This window comes from Danio rerio, chromosome 21 (assembly GCF_049306965.1).
Source record: "Danio rerio strain Tuebingen ecotype United States chromosome 21, GRCz12tu, whole genome shotgun sequence".
Classification (NCBI taxonomy): domain Eukaryota; kingdom Metazoa; phylum Chordata; class Actinopteri; order Cypriniformes; family Danionidae; genus Danio; species Danio rerio.
The window spans coordinates 8,440,001-8,447,500 of record NC_133196.1 but is presented as its reverse complement, the minus strand read 5'-3'; the positions used below and the strand labels follow the sequence as shown (position 1 = coordinate 8,447,500).

The 7,500-nt window shown below is 34.8% G+C and overlaps 1 protein-coding gene and 1 long non-coding RNA gene across 9 annotated transcripts in view; one reads left to right on the top strand and one right to left on the bottom strand.

The window, feature by feature from the left end:
- Positions 1–1,019, bottom strand: part of ppp1r26 (protein phosphatase 1, regulatory subunit 26) — a 21,478-nt gene extending 20,459 nt beyond the window's left edge. The window contains 1 exon segment of the mRNA NM_001080057.1: positions 940–1,019. The gene's annotated coding sequence lies outside the window, so the exon portion shown is untranslated.
- Positions 1–7,500, top strand: part of LOC110438240 (uncharacterized) — a 55,273-nt gene that overhangs the window by 18,373 nt on the left and 29,400 nt on the right. Inside the window, exons 2-4 of one of the 8 annotated variants that reach the window (XR_012397117.1) lie at positions 2,635–2,693; positions 4,652–4,767; positions 7,228–7,351. The exons of the other annotated variants lie outside the window; for them this stretch is intronic. This is a non-coding gene — a long non-coding RNA (uncharacterized lncRNA). The remainder of the gene's footprint in view (positions 1–2,634; positions 2,694–4,651; positions 4,768–7,227; positions 7,352–7,500) is intronic. 8 annotated transcript variants of the gene reach the window in all.

Sequence of the window (7,500 nt, the reverse complement as noted above, 5' to 3'; positions counted from 1 at the left end):
CTTCGGCCCTCCAGAAATTGAGTTTGACACCCCTGCTCTACACAAACATGTGCCAGAGCAGGTGGGAAAATAGAACCATTATCAAGTACAAACCAAATCTACCTTCGGGTATAAATAAAGTAACTTACACACCTACCTACATTCACACACACTACGGCCAATTTATTTATCATTCATTTTTTTTTCAGCTTAGTGCCTTAATTAATCTGGGGTCGCCACAGCGGGATGAACCGCCAACTTATCCAGCACATGTTTTATGCAGCAAATGCTCTTCCAGCCTACAACACAACACCATACACCCTTGCATTTACACACATACACTATGGCCAATTTAGCGTATTCAATTCACCTATAGCGCATGTCTTTGGACTGTGGGTGAAACCGGAGCACCCGGAGAAAACCAACACGAACACGGGGAGAACATGCAAACTCCACACAGAAACGCCAACTGACCCAGCCGAGGCTCGAACCAGCGACCTTCTTTTCAACTTATGCTGAATAGTTGGCGGTTCATTCCACTGTGGTAACCTTTGATGAATAAAGGGACTAAGCCAAAAGAAAATTAATTAATGTATGAGGTTTAGCAGTGTGCATTTGTGTTTTTAAAAACATTTATTGTTTGAAAAGAGTTTTAGTCTTTGGACACGTGATGGCGCTGTTTACTAATGCGAGATTAAAAACAGACAGACTACTTTGTCTGGATTTCCAATTCTTGAATGCGTTTTATTCTATGGAGTAAATGAATGCTGTGCTGATCCTTCAATTAGAATGACTTTCACGTCTAATTTTAATTCACACAACTAAAAAACAACGGTAATTAATCACATTTTTGCTTTCTACTATTCTGTAAGAAGTTTTGTGTGTCGTTGTGGTGTCATTTTTGCATGCGTGATTTGGCGGATGATTCAGATGTGTTTCTCCGTCATTATAATTATTTACCTGCTGTCTCTCCTCGTCTATAACACCTACACACAGACACACTGTCTCTCGTCTCCTCATTGCTCTCTGATCATTTTGACGGAGTTATTTAGAGCTGGATGATACTTTATTCCTTTGCAGCACCTGCATGTACAAGCTTTCCTGCAGGATGACTGACATTTGCACTGCATTTATTAGAAATGCATACAAAAAATAAATAAATAAATAAACACAAATATGATCTAATAAAATTCATTGGAAGTAATAGAAGAAAAATGTTATCTTAATCACAGAGATATAGTAATCAGGCTGTCAAAACAAACATTGCACTTATATAGAAGATAAATTTTGCATGTTTGCGTGGGTTTCCTTCGGGTGCTCTGGTTTTCCATGCAGTGTAGGTGAATTGGATGAGCTAATTCCGCTGTGGCGACCCCTGATAAATAGGGGAGTAAGCCGAAGGAAAATTAATGAATTTTGCATGATGACACTATTTACCTGGACAAAAACATAAAATAAAAATGGTGGCAAAAGGTTGGACAATAAAAATGAAATGTTTAGTTTTAAATGACAATAATTTCTCAAATGCACAATAATAAGTTCTAAAATGCAAACAATTCAAAACAAAAATATTTCAAAACTGAAATGCATCATATAACATTAGTTATTAAATCCAAACAAATAGGCTACTAAAACATATATTCAGATATTGCAGAAAAGGACATTGTGATGTTTCATAGAATAGTGTTGGAGATTTAGCTACCCTTTAATGTTCTCTTATTCATGACAAATATTTGAAGTTATAAAGCAGTTGTTTACTTGAAAAAGACATGATAGTGTCAATAGAAAATTCAATACGTTTGATTTGAATCTTTATTTTTATCGCAGTGGCTATTTGCACTAAGTGTAAATAGCCCGCCTTGTTTTATACATGTAGCTTAATTCATATTTGTATTTCTTAGATTTTTTTCTTTTCAAGTTTTGGATATTTATGAGTACTACCTCTTACAGAAAATAGATTCTGATACTGTTAAACATTACATTGTGTTACAGTTAAACTCTGTGACGTCATCGCCTTTCGCTTTAAGATTTAAAGGGCTAGCATTGCACCAGACCTCCGTAAGTGGTTTTGTTTTGAAAGTGTAGAATCTATATTTTATGCACATATGCATCTCTTTGGTTTTTATTTTACTGTACAAAAGTTATTGACGCTTTAATACACAGTATTTTGGATACCCGAGCTGCTTATTGAACATAGGTTAATTTTCACATGGCTTACATATGACACATGTACAAGTTATAGCTCAAATGAAAGCTCTTACCGGTGCTCATACGGTTCTAGCATTCTTTTTACTGAATTATATTCACATATCAAACAGTTGCCGAATGAATCACGGTGTTTCCATGGCGCAGAAATGAAAACAATACATTTATGATCAATAAGCAGCCCCAGATATCACTGACAGCTGTCATATCTTACCTTATGCTGTGCGCTTCAGGTCCATTTCTCCTCTGTTTTTGAGGTGATGTGCATAAGTAATCCTTGTCTGACGTGGTCCAAACACAGTGAATTATGTTTGATCAAACAAAAGAATAGTGAAATATGAAAACAATGATCTATCCCTGTGGCTTGTACAGCACCTTACATCAGTTAGAATACAATAACTTTTGCATAGATTATGGTAGAGACATTTTTCTTTTTTCCTATGATTACAGATATGTGCAGGAACCACCAAAATTAATTGCAGCATGCTAGACCACACAGAACCTAAAAGGTACACTTTCAAATTTGAGTTTCTAAAAAAAAAAAAATACAAAAAGCGCCTCTTTTTTAGGTGTTTATTATAACACAGACAACATATACAGTTATTTTAAACACTTTCAATAGTGTTTTATGAAAATTCAAAGGGTTTTCTTTAAAATGATACCAAATTTTTGCTGTTATACCTTTGCATGTGGGTTTGGGAAGCTTTTAAATTTGGGTAGGCAAAATCCAGGCGGAAATCCCAAAATAGCAGCAGAGTTTAACTGTTCAAATAAATCTTCACCATAAAGTACTGAATTGAAAATGACGATATTTAAATATAGTCAGACTCAGTCGTTGTGAACTAAAGTGAGCCTAAGGCTTGAAACTCCAGGGATGAAAAGGTGTCCCACTCCGGCCCTGCCTGTCACCACTGATGTTTCCCCTTAATGAGCGGAAGATTTCTAAAGTGAGACGGAACATTTGTGTATTTAAACAATTTATTTTTGGCCGTTGGCAGGTTATTAAATCTTATTTCTGGATTTTTTAGCTTGTCTACCTGACATTTTTGTCACTTTTAGATATTGTTTTATTTATTTTTTTATTTGTCAGAAATGACAAGGGTTCACCCTTCAGTACAAATGAGAAAGTCAAATTGGAGTGATTTGGATTGTTTTACTCTAATGGCTGTGGCGTTCTCTTTATGATGCAGAACTGTTTATGTCTTTATAAATAAATATAAATAAAACACTATTGACTATTTTCAAATAGGGGGAGGGGCTGCTCAATAAGCCCCACCCTTTCTGTCTGTTTCAGTGAAACACATTAAATAAAGTTGCAAGATTTAAGGCACATTAAACAGGTAGTCCACCCAAAACTTCACATTTTCTCGACATTTACTTATCCACAACTTGTTCCAAACCTGTTTGAGTTTCTTTCTTCTGTCGAACACAAATGAAGATATTTTAATGCATGTTAGAAAGCAGCATCGACTGACTTCCATAGTATTTTTTTTCTTACTAGGAGAACCTTTCCAGTATTCTTCAGAATATCTTCCTTTGTGTTCAGAAATTTTTTTATAAAAGTTTAGAATCACTTGAGTGTGAGTAAATAGTGAGTATTTTTTCAGTTTTTGGGTGAACTATCCCTTTAAAAGTGAAACTAATATATATTTTTATCGAGAAACATATTTAACAACGTTTAAAAAATATATCAACTTGCCCTGCTGTCTTAAATTGAATATGAATGTCAATCAGTGAAATGAGGGAAGATGGAAGTGATGAGTGTTTAAATGAACATCTTAATATTCAGGTGAGGTCGATATATAAGCAAGGGGAATTCTAGGAAATTGCACAGGAGCAACATTACTAATGATTTACTGAAGATTGAGGGGGAGAGAAAATAAGAAATGTCCGATGAACTAAATCAGATATGTACCACTAAACACGTTTGTTTCCCAGAGGTTTTGAGCTGACAATTTTCTTCTGATGAAATATGGCCCAAAGTTTTCAGCTGCGGCAGATTTGTCTTGCTGATAATTGTCTTTAGATTATGGACGTTTTTGGAGTGATTTATTGCCCGCAGAGCGTCCCTGTAAACCCGGTTACAAGGGCACCTTTAACTCAGCAGAGATTTTGTTAATATGGCTTTTGAATAAATTAATCTATGTGTGTCTGACCCTGCGGTAGGGCATAGGGGACACACACACACACACTGACAGCTTAATCAAAGACAACCTTGTAATGATGTTTGTCTTTGTCGCACAAGTTTGTTTTACTAACTGTGAAACTCACACACAAAACTTTTACTTTTTCCCCTTAAACAAACTTTGCTTTTCACACCTAGACATATACAGATGTCTATATCGGTCACGAGTCTGGTGCGTCTATGTGTTGTGCTCATGTAGTTGTTGTCATGTGATGTCCCATGTGTTTGTTCTGTTTATGTCATGTGACTTCTGTTTTCCCGCCATTTGTTAATTTTTATTAGTTCCACCTGTGTCACACACCTGGACGTATTCAGTTGAAAGCTGCAGTCACACCGGACTTTTCTCCCCATAGACGTTCATTCATAAGCATGCGAATGTGTCAGACTGGAAACGCAAGGTTGTGCGGCAAGTTTCGCAGTTCACTGTGTTGGAAAGTTCAAGCTTGGTGAACTCTGACCTGCGAAATCACATCATATGATTGCGTGAGACCAATCAAAGATCAAAACATGACCTCTCTAGACAGAAATTTTCAGCCTGATCTCACGAGAAAACGTAAGTATTTTACGTTTTGGCAGTTTAGTGGCTAATTCGTATGAATTCGTACGAGTTCAGTTGTAAGAAATTGTACGATTTTAAAAAGGAGGCGTGGCACCTAACCCCACCCCTAAACCCAACCGTCATTGGGGGATGAGCAAATCGTACTAAAATGTACAAATTAGATCGTACAAATTTGTACGAATTAGCCACTAAATGAAAAAGTTGCGAATTGCCGTGAGATTGTGTTGGAAATTTTACATATAGACTGATTGTTCGCTTTTTTAAATGTCTAATTATCTTGCTTAATTCTACCCTTTTTCGCAGCACCATACGACAGAATTTCTCAAGCTCAAACTTCAGTGTGACTGCGGCTTAATCTTGTATATTTATGGGCCTTTCTTGAACTACGGGCACTTTTAGCCTTGTGAAGTTGAGTTTAAAAAATCTTGTTCAAAATTAACATAACATAGCCTCATAGGTTTAATCAATTTGTCTAGTTTTATGATCTGTACGAGTACAAATTTAGATAAGAAGTGAAGTATTTTTTCGTGAACTGAACAATTCCACCACATTGCAATATACAGCTTTTATTTCAAAATGAAATAAATTATGGCAGTCAAACATTGACTAATTTAATTTTTGTATTTAGTTTAACTAATCTATCCTATATATATATATATATATATATATATATATATATATATATATATATAATTATACATTTGTCAATTAAATAAATTAGTTGTATGCTGAATTGTACACCTGTACACTCTAAAATTGAATATTAATTTAATTAAGAGCTTATTAAAAATATATATTAACTGAATTTGTATATTAGATAGAACATGCACTCATATATTGTAAAAACACTTTTAATGTGTGATGAGAACTTTTTAAAATATTTTTTAAATGTTTGTGGTGATGGAAATGACAATTTAACAGTTTATTGTGAAAAAATTGAAAATCGCTTCACCGATTAGCTTTGAATTGATACTAGCCTTTCATATATACAAAACACTCTTATAAATGTATTTGCTTATCAAGCAATATTTACCTTGTGTTTCACACAAACTTTCTAATGTGACATTACAGTGTTGTGGCGGCAATGACACTGATACCGTGCAACGGCTATATTTTGTATAAAAATAATATTGATAATAGTCTCACATTAATAGCTTTAAAATATTACAATTGTTTCACTAGTGCTTAATTAAGATACATTATTAGATACCAGTTAAATGATATTTTAAAATGTTGTTGAAGTCTAAAACTCTGGCTGTGCGACAAGCTGAAAACAGTGATTTTGACACCTAAAAGTAGGTTGAATAGTATGAAAAAAAATATAATAGAAAGGTAGTATTTTTTTTAAAGTAGGTTTTATTGTTGGTTTGACAGAGGAATTTAAACAATTATCTATATTTTTGGAAATATGATCAAAGGACATAAAAGTGCTTGTAGTTGAAGAATTACCCTTATACCCATGAGTGTTATTACTTCTTTATCTCAGCTCCTCTAATAAGGCAAGGGCTCCCCTGAAAACTTGACTTGTGAAATTTAGTCTATATGTAAAAAACATTGACTGTGTTATTTTGACGTGCGGTTTCAGTTTTGCATAATGTGATCATGGATTGCTGCTTATTTAAAAGTGCAAAAAATGTCATCAGTTTATGCATGACGGCGATTTACACCTCACTTATTAAGATAACTATATGCTATTTTTGTCACGAGCATCAAGCTGTGGGGTCACTGAGGATCAAGGTCCCGTCATGTCAAGAACGGACAGCCAGATGCTTTCATATGGACGTTGAGACACTGCTTATTCATTTTCTGAAACACATGATGTGAAGTTGTTTAGTTTTATTTGCTTCATACAGTAGGCCAATAGATGAATTACTGGTTTGTAAACATTCAGGATGCGCGCGCAGAAGTTCCAGAAAAAACCCGGGAGCGCTAACATTTACAGCGAGTGAATGACATCCGATGCATTTTACAGTTTGTGATTGTATTAGAGATAAGTTATATTGATTACATATTATATATATTATTTACATAAAGATTTCAGCGTATTATAACAGCTTGTCACCCAGTGATGAGCACAGTTATTCTGCAACATTAACGTTAAAGTGAGCGGCGTTCATCTGACAGGTCGATTTGCAATAGCACCCTCCCAATGGATATTGAATAGGTCAAAAGATCTCATTGAAACTCCAAGTGATTTTACAAGAGAGAAGTTAAAGGTCTTTGGATGCCAACAATTTTGTTCTGTGTGGTCATGTGCAAGAAATAATGATCCATGTATACTACATTCAAAATTTTATAGTGCTAAAAACCAAGGTTCTGCCTAGACAAAGACAAGGAAAGAAGACGGAACTGTACAAGGCCTAGGTAATCATCAACAAGCAAAACAACTGCCTTCTGACAGCGAACTGCACCTGTATGGCAGGGTATGTGAACTTACATTTTTACATTTCATTCTAAGTGTCCGCAGTTTAAATTATCATATTTTTGCTGAAAATCATTGCTGAAATCATTGCTGAAATCAAAAACGAGTAATGTGTGAACTTACCTGATATAAAATGAGAACTGCAGAGTC